Below are 15601 nucleotides of genomic sequence, written 5' to 3' on the forward strand. Positions count from 1 at the left end.
TGGTCAGAGATGAACACAGTATCTCATGACTGTCCAGTCCCCCCTTCATTTTACACCTGGCTTTACATGGCCCTATTGAAAAGCATTGTAATAAGATCCAGAGACATGAACATTCTAAGGAAAATGGGTGAAGATGAGAATGTTAAACCTGGACCACGTGCTACTGGATTCTTCCAATCATCAATCACTTCCATATTCAATGCATCGATCTAAACATTACAAAATTAAAAAATGACATGAAAGCTACCCTTTAGCCCAGGAGTTGGACCCTGAGAAAAACTACAATTATTTTTGCAGATAAATGACACCTAAATGACATTATTACCATTTGATCTACAACACAATCCATTCTTACCAAGCAGATACCTGAAGTTAAGCAGAGGTGCTAAGAGACTTTATGCTTCTTAATCTCTAGCTAATGGTCAAGTGTGCAGGAGACCTGCATATTTGGTCCACCATTACATGCATCGGTACAGCAAGTCACAAGCTCTCAGTCAACCACAAGCTCAACTAGCGTACAGGTCGATCTCTTATTGGCTTGCAGTATCACTCTGGCTTCTGTTTACAGTAAGTTGGGTCAAATGAACGGATGCCTGCATCTCTATCTCAGAACTCAGACTAATACGCAAAGACTTGGAGGGAGGGCACAGACGAAACTAGAAGACTGAACATGAAATGATCTAGGGCTGAAACTGAAGGAAATATCACAGCTTTATTCATAATGTTTTTTATACAACGGGTGGGTCTAATCCTGAATGCTGGGTGGTTAAAACCGCATTCTAGCCAGTGTCAATTCCACAAGTTACCACCAGCTAAATCTATGAAGTTAAAATGCATATTTACTCTGTTCCTTCTGACTGCACAATCCACTGTCTCATCAGTCCAGCCAGACAATTTATAAACTTGATCTCCACTATAGAAAAACATTTAGACATTCTCACATTTATTTTAGACTAACATTTCGTTTTCAACAGCAGAGATTTGTTTAAACCTTGCTGTCTGTCTCTCTGAAATTTGCAACCTTGTTTCAATATTAAAAATCGATCTTCAGCTGTCCCATAGTAATGAACGTGTCGGGAGTTGGGCCGAAAGCACATATTTCTTTGCCAGGCAATATCACTCCTCATTAGCTCATTGTTATGGATGTATCCAAATAAATGTCACTAGAAAACATCTTAAACAAATGCAAATGCAGCTACTTTGCTGTTATTGCGGCTAGATAGCAAGCAAGGGATTAGAACATTGGAACATTTAGAATGAACCACATAGATACAGAACAAAAAGACTGAACGACTGGGTCGCGTCTCTGGCTACCGAACCGATAGAACGAATGACCAGTCGGCTTGGGTAGCAACCCTAGAATTATGTCGGGACTATATCTAGTTGAAGGATGAAATAGTGTGAATGAATTAATCAAAATAATGTGTTTAATGAAAATACGTCAATCATCATGTGATGTCATTATCAAGTGATAATGTCTCCGAAGCCGGTGTTTGGAGGATATATTGACTTGTCTCAGGCCTAACGACACCTGTGCCAATATATCCTACAAACACCAACTTCTCAGGCATTATAACTTAAATAAGTAAACAAGAAACCTTCTCCACCCACATAGCTTATCACAGCACAATGACTAGGGACTACCAGTCATTTATCACACAATATCCCAAAATCGAACACAAAAAGGACAATCTCATATCTTCATTCCCTACTCAGTGATGCTCAGCTCAACTTTTTTGCAGAGTTGGGTTGGATTTCTTCTTGCAGAGTTGGGTTTCTGTGTTGCATCCCAAATGGCACCCTGTTCCCTACATAGTGTACCACTTTTGACCAGGGCCCATAGGGAAAGTATTCAGACCCCTTGACTTTTTCCACATTTTGTTATGTTACAGCCTTATTCTAAAGAGCATAAATAAATAAATAAAAATCCTCATTAATCGACACACAATACCAGATAATGACAAAGCAAAAATAGTTTTACAATTTTTATTTACCCCTTCTCCCCAATTTTGTGATATCCAATTGGTAGTTACAGTCTTGTCTCATCGCTGCAACTCCCGTTCGGACTTTGGAGAGGCGAAGGTCAAGAGCTGTGCGTCCTCCGAAACACAACCCAACCAACCTGCACTGCTTCTTGACACAATGTCCACATAACCCGGAAGCCAGCCATACCAACATGTCAGAGGAAACTACATACACCTAGCGACCGTGTCAGCTTGCACTGACTGTGCCCGGCCCACCACAGAAGTCGCTAGTGCGTGATGGGACAAGGACATCCCTGCCGGCCAAACCCTCCCCTAACCCGGACAATGCTGGGCCAATTGTGCACCGCCCGATGAGTCTCTGGTCGCGGCTGGCTGCGACAGAGCCTGGACTCCAACCCAGAATCTCTAGTGGCACAGCTAGCACTGGGATGCAGAGCCTTAGACCACTGAGCCAATTGGGAGGCCCCAATTTTAAAATATGAAACAAAAATACCAGGTGCATCCTGTTTCCATTGATCATCCTTGAGATGTTTCGCACAACTTGATTGTGCATGTCAGAGCAAAAAACAAGCCATGGAAGGAATTGTCCGTAGAGCTCAGAGACATTATTGTGTCGAGGGCACAGATCTGGGGAAAGGTACCAGAACATTTCTGCAGCTTTGAAGGTCCCCAAGAATACAGTGGCCTCCATCGTTCTTAAATGGAAGTAGTTTGGAATCCCCAAGACTCTTCCTAGAGCTGGCTGCATGGCCAAACTGAGTAATCGGGGGAGATGGGCGATGGTCACTCTAACAGAGCTCCAGAGTTCCTCTGTGGAGATGGGAGAACCTTCCAGAAGGACAACCATATCTGCAGCATTCCATCAATCAGTCCTTTGTGGTAGAGTGGCCAGACGGAAGCCACTCCACAGTAAAAGGTACATGACAGCCCACTTGGAGTTTGCCAAAAGGCAACTAAAGGACTCTCAGACCATGAGAAACAAGATTCTATGATCTGATGAAACCAAGATTCAACTCTTTGGCCTGAATGCCAAGTGTCACGTCTGGAGGAAACCTGGCACCATCCCTATGGTGAAGCATGGTGGTGACAGCATCATGCTGTTTTTTTAGCGGCAGGGACTGAGAGACTAGCCAGGATCGAGGGAAAGATGAACGGAGCAAAGTACAGAGAGATCCTTGATGAAAACCTGCTCCAGAGGGCTCAGGACCTCAGACTGGGGTGAAAGTTCACCTTCCAACAGGACAATAACCCTAAGCACACAGCCAAGACAACACAGGAGTGGCTTCAGGACAAGTCTCAGAATGTCCTTGAGTGGCCCAGCCAGAGCCCGAACTTGAACCTGATCTAACATCTCTGGAGAGACCTGAAAATAGCTCCCCATCCAACCTGACAGAGCTTGAGAGGATCTGCAGAGAAGAATGGGAGAAACTCCCCAAATACATGTGTGCCAAGCTTAGCATCATCGTAGCATCATACCCAAGAAGACTCGAGGCTGTAATCGCTGATAAAGGTGTTTCAACAAAGTACTGAGTAAAGGGTCTGAATACTTATGTAAACGTGATATTTCATGTATTTTTTATTAAATTACTAAACATGTGTAAAAACCTGTTTTTGCTTTGTCATTATGGGGTACTGTGTGTAGATTTATTAGGAGGATAAAACGATGTAATCAACTTTAGAATAAGGCTGTAACATAACATGTGGAAAACGTCAAGGGGTCTGAATACTTTCCGAATGCACTGTATGTAGGGAATAGGGCGCCACTTGGGACATAGTCCTAGTCTCTACAAGCTCGTCGACAAATGGAAAAAGAGGACTACGTTGCATACACAGAGAGGGCAAGACAAGGAGGTGACATCAACATGCACAACCCGGCAGCCACCTGGGCGAGTGACACATGCCACGCCTGAGGAGGCACTACACAGTCCACGCCCACTCACCAACCGCAAGTTCCTGGCAATGTCACGCTCCCTCGGCTACCACAGCAAGATCATCACAAGAGAAGAGGCAAAGGAAAAGGGGGCAAAGGTTAGGGCAAGACAGGAATTAGAAAAGGAAAAACAGGGGTCAAACAAGTGCAAAGGCAGAGAAATAGAGAGAGTGAGAGAGAGAGAAAGAGCGAGAGCGAGCGACAGAAAAATACATGAAAATTATGAAATACCGTAATTGCTGGACTATTAAGCACACCTGAATATAAACCGCACCCACTGAATTATTAAAAAATATGTATTTTGTACATAAATAAGCCGCACATGTTTATAAGCTGCAGGTGCCTACCGGTACGTTGAAACAAATGAACTTGGTCACTATCTTCCTCCTCCTGTGCACTGAAACCACTGAAGTCATCTCCTTCGGTGTCGGAGTTGAATAGCCTCAGAATTGCTTCATCCGATGTTGGATCGTTTTCATTGTCGCTCTCGTCACTTTCATCCGGAGGCAAATACCCCGCTGAGCTCATGCTGCCCCTTCAACACGCAGCAGTCCAGCCTTTCGAAACCCGTTGATGATAGTGGATTTTTTGACAATGCTCCACGCTGTCAGGACCCACTGGCAGACTTGACCATAAGTTGCTCTTCGCATGTTTTAGTGAAGGATTTCTCCCCACTTGTCATCCAAGCCTCCCCCTGAACAAGGAGCGCCACCTTAAATGCACGATTTACACTGATGTCGAGTGGCTGCAAATACTTTGGGCCATCTGCTTTTCTTCCCTCTGAAAGCTTTTGTTGTCTTTTTGCACTGAGTCAGTTCCTCACGCTGCTGTTTCCAACGTCTTATCATCGACTCATTAAGGCCAAGCTCCCGTGCAGCAGCTCTATTTCCTTTTCCAACAGCCAGATCGATCGCCTTCAACTTGAAAGCTGCATCATATGCATTTCTCCGTGTCTTTGCCATGATGAGGGTGACAAAATTACTACCGTAATCAGAATGATGGGAAGTTTGAGCGCGCTCGATTTACTGTGACGGTGCTCAGTTTTTTGGCGGCATGAATCTCGGGAAAAATTCATAAATTAGCCGCGTCATTGTATAAACCGCAAGGTTCAAAGCGTGGGAATAAAGTAGCGGCTTATAGTCCGGAAATTACGGTAAGTGTTAAATTAATGCTATGAGATATTATTTCCAAAAACACCTTGAAATCAGTACTATGTATAGGCTAAATCAAATTGTGAGGAATTCTTAAACATGTAGTGTATTGTTCGTGGACCACATACTGTATCTCTGCAGGTTTTAACACGAGGTGATAAAGGTGGTAAAAACAAAACCTACCAGCCTAGGTTGTGTATTACATGTGACGTCAAGTAGGGGAAAGATTACAAAATATATAATGCATAATCATGATTCTTTATAAACTCAGCAAAAAAAGAACTAAGGCAGGTCCTAACCAGACATCACGGTCAACAACGTTGCCTAATGGGCACAAACCCACCGTCGCTGGACCAGACAGGACTGGCAAAAAGTGCTCTTCACTGACGAGTCGCGGTTTTGTCTCACCAGGGGTGATGGTGGAATTCGCGTTTATCAGCGAAGGAATGAGTGTTACACCGAGGCCTGTATTCTCGAGCGGGTTCGATTTGGAGGTGGAGGGTTCGTCATGGTCTGGGGCGGTGTGTCACAGCATCATCGGACTGAGCTTGTTGTCATTTTGCAGGCAATCTCAACGCTGTGAGTTACAGGGAAGACATCCTCCTCCCTCATCCCCCTTCCTGCAGGCTCATCCTGACATGACCCTCCAGCATGACAATGCCACCAGCCATACTGCTCGTTCTATGTGTGATTTCCTGCAAGACAGGAATGTCAGTGTTCTGCCATGGTCAACGAAGAGCATGGATCTCAATCCCATTGAGCATGTCTGGGACCTGTAGGATCGGAGGGTGAGGGCTAGGGCCATTCCCTCAGAAATGTCCGGGAACTTGCAGGTGCCTTGGTGGAAGAGTGGGGTAACATCACACAGCAAGTATTGGCAAATCTGGTGCAGTCCATGAGGAGGAGATGCACTGCAGTACTTAATGCAACTGGTGGCCACACCAGATACTGACTGTTACTTTTTTTGACCTCCCCTTTGTTCAGGGACACATTATTCCATTTCTGTTAGTCACATGTCTGTGGAACTTGTTCAGTTTGTCTCAGTTGTTGAATCTTGTTATGTTCATACAAATATTTACACATGTTAAATTTGCTGAAAATAAAACACAGTTGACAGTGAGAGGAGGTTTCTTTTTTTGCTGAGTATACAGCATCATGACAGATTTTTAAAAAAAGATAGTATAATGGACGGAAAAGTGGGATGGGGAAAAGGGACAGAAGGAAAGGAGAGTTTGGGAATGAAGGTTGGATAGGTTGTAGCAGAAGCAGAGGTCCTTCTCCTTCCAGTCAGAGTACAAAGGTCATAGGGACTCACCAGTGTTTCTACAGAGAGCACCTCCAGCAGGGAGATGAGGTTGTGCCTATCTCTGAGGTCCTCGTACAGATCAGTGATATGCCGCTGGGCCTGATGAGGGGAGAGATCAAGAGAGACAGTTTGAGACTATTCACAGAGATGCACAATGGGTTCATTATGAATCAATGCACTTGAAGTTAAGGTATTTTCTCTGTTTTCAATACACTGATCAGCTATGAGGAATGAATCATGTACTGTAAATACTCATGATCCAACAAGACCAGTGCTCAGAAAAGCTCTGTTTGTGAAGGAACAACACTGTTCCTGAGAATTGAATCTGGGATTATGGGCCAATTTTCAGTAAACCACATTCGCAATCACCACTTTGACAGACTGGAGTGGCCATAGTATTTATAACAAAAGAAACCTCTAGTAATGCTATAGTATCTCTGTCAGTATATCTTGATTGTAATCATACTCCACTACTCACACACGGCAAAATGATCACACAAAAAAAATCAAAAAAATCAAATCAAATTGTATTTGTCACATGCGCCAAATACAACAGAATTACAATGAAATGCTTACTTACAAGCCCTTAATCAACAATGCTTTAAGAAGTTAAGAAAAATAAATGTTAAGTAAAAAAGATATTTTTTTTATTACAAATAATTAAACAGCAGCAGTAAAATAACAATAGCGAGGCTATATACAAGCAAGAGGTACCGGTACAGAGTCAATGTGCTAAGGCAACGGTTAGTCAAGGTAATTAAGGTAATATGTACATGTAGGTAGAGTAAAAGTGCATAGATAATAAACAGAGAGTAGCAGCAGTGTAAAAGAAAAGTCTAGGTAGACCTTGGATAAGCTGTTCAGATGTCTTATGGCCTGGGGGTAGAAGCTGTTAAGAAGCCTTTTGGACCTAGACTTGGCATTCCGGTACCGCTTGCTGTGTGGTAGTAGAGAGAACAGCGTAGCCTAGTGGTTAGAGCGTTGGACTAGTAACCGAAAGGTTGCAAGATCTGACACAGGTACAAATCTGTAATTCTGCCCCTGAACAAGGCAGTTAACCCACTGTTCCTAGGCCGTCATTGAAAATAAGAATTTGTTCTTAACTGACTTGGCTAGTAAAATAAAAGAGAGAACAGTCTATAACTAGGGTGGCTGGAGTCTTGGACAATTTTTATGGCATTCCTTTGACACCACCTGGTATCAAGGTATTGGGTGGCAGGAAGCTTGGCCGTACGCACTACTCTCTGCAGTGCCTTGCGGTCGGAGGCAGAGCAGTTGCCATACCAGGCAGTGATGCAACCATGCCCTCGAAAGTGCAGCTGTAGAACCGTTTGAGAATCTGAGGACCCATGCCGAATATTTTCAGTTTTCTGAGGGGGAATAGGTTTTGTCGTGCCCTCTTCATGACTGTCTTAGTGTGTTTGGACCGTGATAGTTTGTTGGTGATGTGGACACCAAGGAACTTGAAGCTCTCACCCTGCTCAGTCCTCCTTATCCTGTAGTCCACAATCATCTCCTTTGTCTTAACTACGTTGAGGTGGTTGCTGTCCTGGCACCACACGGCCAGGTCTCTGACCTCCTCCCTATAGGCTGTCTCCTCGTTGACGGTGATCATTATTGTGTCATCGGCAAACTTGATGATGGTGTTGGAGTGGCCATGCAGTCATGAGTGAATGGGGAGTACAGGAGGGGACTGAGCACGCACCCCTGAGGGGCCCCTGTGTTTAGGATCAGTGTGGCGGATGTGTTGCTACCAACCCTTACCACCTGGGGGCGGCCCGTCAGGAAGTCCAGGATCCAGTTGCAGAGGGAGGTGTTTAGTCCCAGGGTCCTTAGCTTAGTGATGAGCTTTGAGGGCACTATGGTGTTGAACACTGAGCTGTATTCAATGAATAGCGTTCTCACATAGGTGTTCCTTTTGTTCAGGTGGGGAAAAGGGCAGTGTTGATTGCAATAGAGATTGCATCATCTGTGGATCTGTTGGTGCAGTATGCAAATTGGAGTGGGTCTAGGGTTTCTGGGATAATGATGTGAGCCATGACCAGCTTTTCAAAGGACTTCATGGCTACAGACGTGAGTGCTACAGGTCAGTAATGATTTAGGCAGGTTACCTTAATGTTCTTGGGCACAGGGACTATGGTGGTCTGCTTGAAACATGTTGGTAATACAGACACCGTCAGGGACAGGTTGAAAATATCAGTGAAGATGCACGTCCTGGTAATCCGTCTGGCCCTGCGGCCTTGAGAATGTTGACCTGTTTAAAGGTCTTACTCACATTGGCTACGGCGAGTGTGATCACCCAGTTGTCCGAAACAGCTGATGCGCTCATGCATGTTTCAGTGTTACTTGCCTCGAAGCAAGCATAGAAGTAATTTAGCTCGTCTGGTAGGCTCTTGTCACTGGGCAGCCAGTGGTTGTGCTTCGCTTTGTAGCCTGTAATAGTTTGCAAGCCCTGCCACATCTGACGCGCATCGGAGCTGATGTAGTACGATTCAATCTTAGTCCTGTGTTAACACTTTGCCTGTTTGATGGTTCATCGGAGGGGATAGTGGGATTTCTTATAAGCTTCCTGGTTAGAGTCCTGCTCCCTGAAAGAGGCAGCTCTGCCCTTTAGCTCAGTGCGGATGTTGCTTGTAATCCATGGTTTCTGGTTGGAGTATGTACATACAGTCACTGTGGGGATGACATCATCGATGCACTTATTTAATGAAGCCAGTGACTGATGTGGTGTACTCCTCAATGCCATTGGAAGAATCCCGGAACATATTCCGGTCTGTGCTTGCAAAACAGTCCTGTAGCTCAGCATCTGCTTCATCTGCCCACTCTCTTATTGACCGAGTTACTGGTGCTTCCTGCTTTAGTTTTTGATTGTAAGCAGGAATCAGGAGGATAGAATTATGGTCAGATTTGCCAAATGGAGGCCGAAGGAGAGCTTTGTACACTTCTCAGTATGTGGAGTAAATGTGGTCTTGAGGTTTGTTTGTTTTTTTACCTCTGGTTGCACTTTTAACATACTGGTAGAAATGAGGTAAAACGGATTTAAGTTTCCCTGCATTAAAGTTCCCGGCCACTTGGAGCGCCGCCTCTGGATGAGCGTTTTCCTGTTTGCTTATGGCCGTATACAGCTCATTGAGTGCGGTCTTAGTGCCAGCATCGGTTTGTGGTTGTAAATAGACAGCTACGAAGAATATAGATACACTCTCTTGGTAAATAGTGTGGTATACAGCTTATCATGAGATACTCTACCTTAGGCGAGCAAAACCTCGAGACTTCCTTAGATTTCGTGCACCAGCTGTTTTTTGTTTGTTGCAAATATAGATAGTGTGTGCTAAGCTGGCATCAAGGCAAAGGTTGGCTATTTGAAGAATCTCAAATATAAAATATATTTTGATTTGCTTAACAATTGTTTGGCTACTATATGATTCCATATGTGTTATTTTATAGTTTTGATGTCTTCACTATTATTCTACAATGTAGAAAACAGTAAAATGAAGAAAAACCCTTGAATAAGTAGGAGTTCCAAAACATTTGACCGGGAGTGTATAGCTCAAACTCTTTTGGGGAGGGTGGGGATAGCAGGCGTAATTGTTCATCCATACTGTAAGAGGCCCTAGAGGCCCTTGCTAGGGGCCTCAGCATTTACTGAGAGTGACAGAAACATCTCTCTGCAAGCAGTGATTACTTATCAATGACACAAGTCATGTGAATGTGCATAGAGGCACTGCAGATAGTCCAGATGACTGGGGACTCTCCCCCAGTGATGAACTGGTCTGTCCACCCAAGCCCAGCTCAGTTAATGCCTACCATTGTGACATCATAATACCTTAGCAAATGTATGTTTTACCAGGGGCATTGGTAGACACAATGTAAGTAACCTAATGTATGTCCCTCTAACGGCCCTCTCTGCCTCTGCTGATCTTACAGTTATTGTATGCAGCAATCATGTGTCTATGAATCCAGATTTATGCTGTTAGCACTGAGGCGGTGTGCCCTAGTAGGAAGTTGACTGTGTGCAGCTCACCCTGCACTAACATGAGAATATCTCATTTTGCTAAGGTTCCCAGCAAAGCAATGAAAACAACCAAACATCCAGGAAAAGTCCTCAAAATAGCCACATTAACATATGTCGCTTAAGAAACAAGGTTAATGAAATGTATAACTTGCTAATAACAGATTACATTCATATTCTGACTATCTCTGAAACTCACTTAGACAATACCTTTGATGGTACAGTGGTTGCAATACAGGGTTATGTCATTTATACAGAAAATACAGAAATGCCAGTGGTGGAGGTGTTGCTGTTAATATTCAGAACACTTGTGTTCTGCTTGATAATGTATGCGATATCAACAGAGAGGTATATTTTCTGGGTGATTTAAATATTAACTGGCTTTCATCAAGCTGCCCACTCAAGAAAAAGCTTCAAACTGTAACCAGTGCCTGCAACCTGGTTCAGGTTATCAGTCAACCTACCAGGGTAGTTACAAAACAGTACAGGAATTGAATCAACATGTATTGATCAGATCTTTACAATTGACGCAGAAATGTGCTTGAAAGCATATATCCAGATCCATTGGATATAGTGATCACAATAAAGTATATCTAGGAAAACCAAAGTTCCAAAGGCTGGGCCTAATAGAGTGTATAAGAGGTCATACAATACGTTTTGTATCGATTCCTATGTTGTTGATATAAATAATTTTTGTTGGTCCGTGGTGTGTAATGAGGAGCAAACAGATGTTGTACTTGAAACATTTATGAAATTAATTATCACAGTTACGAATAAGCATGCACCCATTAAGAAAATGACTGTAAAAACGTACATCTCTGTGGCTTGATGAGGAATTGAAAAATGGTGTGGTTGAGAGGGATGAGGCAAAAGGAATGTCAATGGTGAAGGCTTGGTGAATGGCGCCGAAGGAGATGGCTGCTGTTTTACGATCCCGTAAACAATCCCAGAAACCCTAGACCCACTCCAATTTGCATATTGCTCCAACAGTTCCACAGATGATGCCATCTCTATTGCACTCCACACTGCCCTTTCACACCTAGACAAAAGGAACACCTATGTGAGAATGCTATTCCTTGACTACACTTCAGAGTTTAAAAACATAGTGCCCTCAAAGCTCATCACTAAGCTAAGGACCCTGGGACTACACACCTCCCTCTGCAACTGGATCCTGGACTTCCTGACGGACCGCCCCCAGGTGGTAAGGGTAGGTAACAACACATCTGCCACGCTGATCCTCAACACGGGGGTCCCTCAGGGTGCGTGCTCAGTCCCCTCCTGTACTCCCTGTTCACTCATGACTGCATGGCCAGGCACGACTTCAACACCATCATCGAGTTTGCAGATGACACAACAGTGGTAGGCCTGATCACCAACAATGATAAGACAGCCTATAGGGAGGAGGTCAGAGGGCCTCCTCTGTGGGGGCACAGGACAACAACCTTTCCCTCAACGTTATCAAGACAAACGAGATGATGGTGGACTACAGGAAAGGAGGGCTGAGCACGCCCCCATTCTCATCGATGGGGCTGTAGTGGAGCAGGTTAAGAGCTTCAAGTTTCTCCATGTCCACATCACCTACAAACTATCATGGGCCAAAGAAGAAGAGGGTACATCAAAGCCTATTCCCGCTCAGGAGACTGAAAAGATTTGGCATGGGTCCTCAGATTCTCAAAAGGTTCTACAGCTGCACCATCAAGAGCATATTGACTGGTTGCATCACTGCCTGGTATGGCAACTGCTCGGCCTCCGACTGCAAGGCACTGCAGAGGGTAGTGCGTACGGCTCAGTACATTACTGGGGCCAAGGTTCCTGTCATCCAGGACCTCTATACCAGGCCGTGTCAGAGCAAGAACCTAAAAATTCTTGAAGACCCCCCAGCCACGCTAGTCATGGACTGTCCACTCTACAACTGCACGACAAGTGGTATCGGAGCGCCAAGTCTAGGTCCAAAAGGCTTCTTAACAGCTTCTACCCCCAAGCCATAAGACTTCTGAACAGCTAATTAAATGGCTACCCAGACCCCTCTTTTACTCTTTACTCTCACGATCGTCATAATGATTGGACCAAGATGCAGTTCCATCCCATTAATTAGGAAGAGAAAACTCAAAGAACAAAAACAACAACGCGAACAAAACGAAACGTGAAGCTCAAAATAGTGCTAACAGGCAATAGTCAAGATCCCACAAAGCACAATGGGGAAATGGCTACCTAAATATGATCCCCAATCAGAGACAACGATAAACAGACATTTAATTGACCTAGATAACCCACCCTTAATCGCGTGACAAAAAAGCTTTGGAACATCTTGAATTAAATTTTGGGAAAAAAAGGCAAACTCAGCTCCATGATTCATTGACCAAACCGACTGATATTGCCAACTACTTTAATGATTTTTTCATTGGCAAGATTATCAAACTTAGGCATGACATGCCAGCAACAAATGCTGACATAACACATCCAAGTATATCTGACCAAATTAAGACCAAGACATGAATTGTCATTTTGAATTCCGTAAAGTGAGTGTGTAAGAGGTGAAAAAATGATTGTTGTCTACCAATAATGACAAGCCACCTGGGTCTGACAAATTGGATGGAAAATTAATGAGGATAATAGTGGATGATATTTCCACTCCTATTTGCCATATCTTAAATTTAAGTCTACTAGAAAGTGTGTCCTCAGGCCTGGAGGGAACAAACATTAATGTCGCACTTCCACATCTGTGATGAAAGGTGACAGAGCTAGAGCGGTGTTTGTCAGACCCTGAGACATCCCAAAAATCGGTCTTCTCATAACAACGTTTGTAGCGTCCAAACGGTTTGACCTACAAACTAATGTGAACCCAATGTGGAAAGAGGAGATGGAACATGATGGTGTTCTCAATTTTGCTCTACGAACCCCACAAGTGTTACGGGACTCGTCTGAAGGTAACCAGTACCGGTTTCAAAAAAATAATGGAGGTATGAAGGCAGGTTTGTGCACACACAAAAAAGGGGATAAATATGTTTAAAAATGCACTACCGTTCAAAAGTTTGGGTTCACTTTTTTTTGTCCATTAAAATAACATCAAATTGATCAGAAATACAGTGTAGACATTGTTAATGTTGTAAATGACCATTGTTGCTGGAAACGGCTGTTTTTTAATAATGGAATATCTACATAGGCATACAGAGGCCCATTATCAGCAACCATCACTCCTATGTTTAAATTGCATGTTTTGTTAGCTAATCCAAGTTTATCATTTTAAAAGGCTAATTGATCATTAGAAAACCCCTTTTCAATTACGTTAGCACATAATCCCTGTTGTGCTCAGGGATAGGCGTCACGTAATATTAAATATTCATGAACATCTTATATCATTTAAAAGCTTAAATTCGTGTTAATCGAACTGCGTTGTCCAATTTAGAATAGGCTTTACAGCGATGGCATACCATGCGATTGTCTGAGGACAGCGCCCCACATCAACATATTTTTCAACCAGCACAGGCTTCACAAAATCACAAATAGCGATAAAATAAATCACTTACTTCTTAAAATCTTTCTTTGTTTGCAATCCCAAGGGTCCCAGCTACAACATGAATGGTCGTTTTGTTAGATAAAATCCGTCTTTATATCCCACAAAGTCAGTTTAATTGGCGCCATTGATTTCAGTAATCCACTCGTTCAACATGCAGACAAAGGAGTCCAAAAAGCTACGGCTAAACTTCGTCCAAACAAGTCAAACAACATTTCTATCAAATCCTCAGGTATCCTAAAATGTAAATAAACTATAATATTTCATACAGAAAGTAATATGTTCAATAGGAAAGTAAAATTAGTAAGTGAGCATCCTCTTCTACATGCGCTGAAAGACTGATATTGTCCTGGTGCTCTCTTCACCAAAACTCCAAATTCTTGCTTGGTTTTTAAAAAACAAGCCTGAAACCTTGAATAAAGACTGTTTACATCTAGTGGAAGCCATAGGAATTGCAATCTAGGAGCCGGAATTACATAGGACCCATAGCTTTCCATTGTAAGAGCCTGGGATCTAATTATTAATTTATTTTTTAATTTAAAAAAAATCTGGTTGGTTTTTCTTTGGATTTTCAACTGCCAAATCAATTCAGAGAACTAGACCTTATCCATAACACATTTTAAAGAAGCAGTAAAACTGGCCTTCTTTAGACTAGTTGAGTATCTGGAGCATCGGCATTTGTGGGTTCGATTACAGGCTCAAAATAGTCAGAAACAAAAAAATTTTTTCTGAAACTCGTCAGTCTATTCTTGTTCTGAGAAAGGAAGGCAATAAATTGCAAAGACACTGAAGATCTCGTACAACGCTGTATACCATGGTTGCTGATAATGGGCCTCTGTACGCCTACGTAGATATTCCATAAAAAATCAGTCATTTCCAGCTACAAAAGTCATTTACAACATTAACAATGTCTACACTGTATTTCTGATCAATTTAATGTTATTTTAATTGACAAAAAAATATGTTTTTCTTTCAAAAACAAGGACATTTCTAAGTGACCCCAAACTTTTGAACGGTAGTGTATACAGTGCCTTGCGAAAGTATTCGGCCCCCTTGAACTTTGCGACCTTTTGCCACATTTCAGGCTTCAAACATAAAGATATAAAACTGTATTTTTTGTGAAGAATCAACAACAAGTGGGACACAATCATGAAGTGGAACGACATTTATTGGATATTTCAAACTTTTTTAACAAATCAAAAACTGAAAAATTGGGCGTGCAAAATTATTCAGCCCCCTTAAGTTAATACTTTGTAGCGCCACCTTTTGCTGCGATTACAGCTGTAAGTCGCTTGGGGTATGTCTCTATCAGTTTTGCACATCGAGAGACTGAAATTTTTTCCCATTCCTCCTTGCAAAACAGCTCGAGCTCAGTGAGGTTGGATGGAGAGCATTTGTGAACAGCAGTTTTCAGTTCTTTCCAGATTCTCGATTGGATTCAGGTCTGGACTTTGACTTGGCCATTCTAACACCTGGATATGTTTATTTTTGAACCATTCCATTGTAGATTTTGCTTTATGTTTTGGATCATTGTCTTGTTGGAAGACAAATCTCCGTCCCAGTCTCAGGTCTTTTGCAGACTCCATCAGGTTTTCTTCCAGAATGGTCCTGTATTTGGCTCCATCCATCTTCTCATCAATTTTAACCATCTTCCCTGTCCCTGCTGAAGAAAAGCAGGCCCAAACCATGACGCTGCCACCACCATG

At 43.0% G+C, this 15601-nt stretch overlaps 1 pseudogene; it reads right to left on the bottom strand.

Annotated features, from left to right (window-relative positions):
• The window catches only part of LOC139391970 (plectin-like), an 85563-nt pseudogene that overhangs the window by 43280 nt on the left and 26682 nt on the right, over positions 1-15601 (bottom strand).

Source organism: Oncorhynchus clarkii, chromosome 32 (assembly GCF_045791955.1).
Source record: "Oncorhynchus clarkii lewisi isolate Uvic-CL-2024 chromosome 32, UVic_Ocla_1.0, whole genome shotgun sequence".
NCBI classification, from domain to species: domain Eukaryota; kingdom Metazoa; phylum Chordata; class Actinopteri; order Salmoniformes; family Salmonidae; genus Oncorhynchus; species Oncorhynchus clarkii.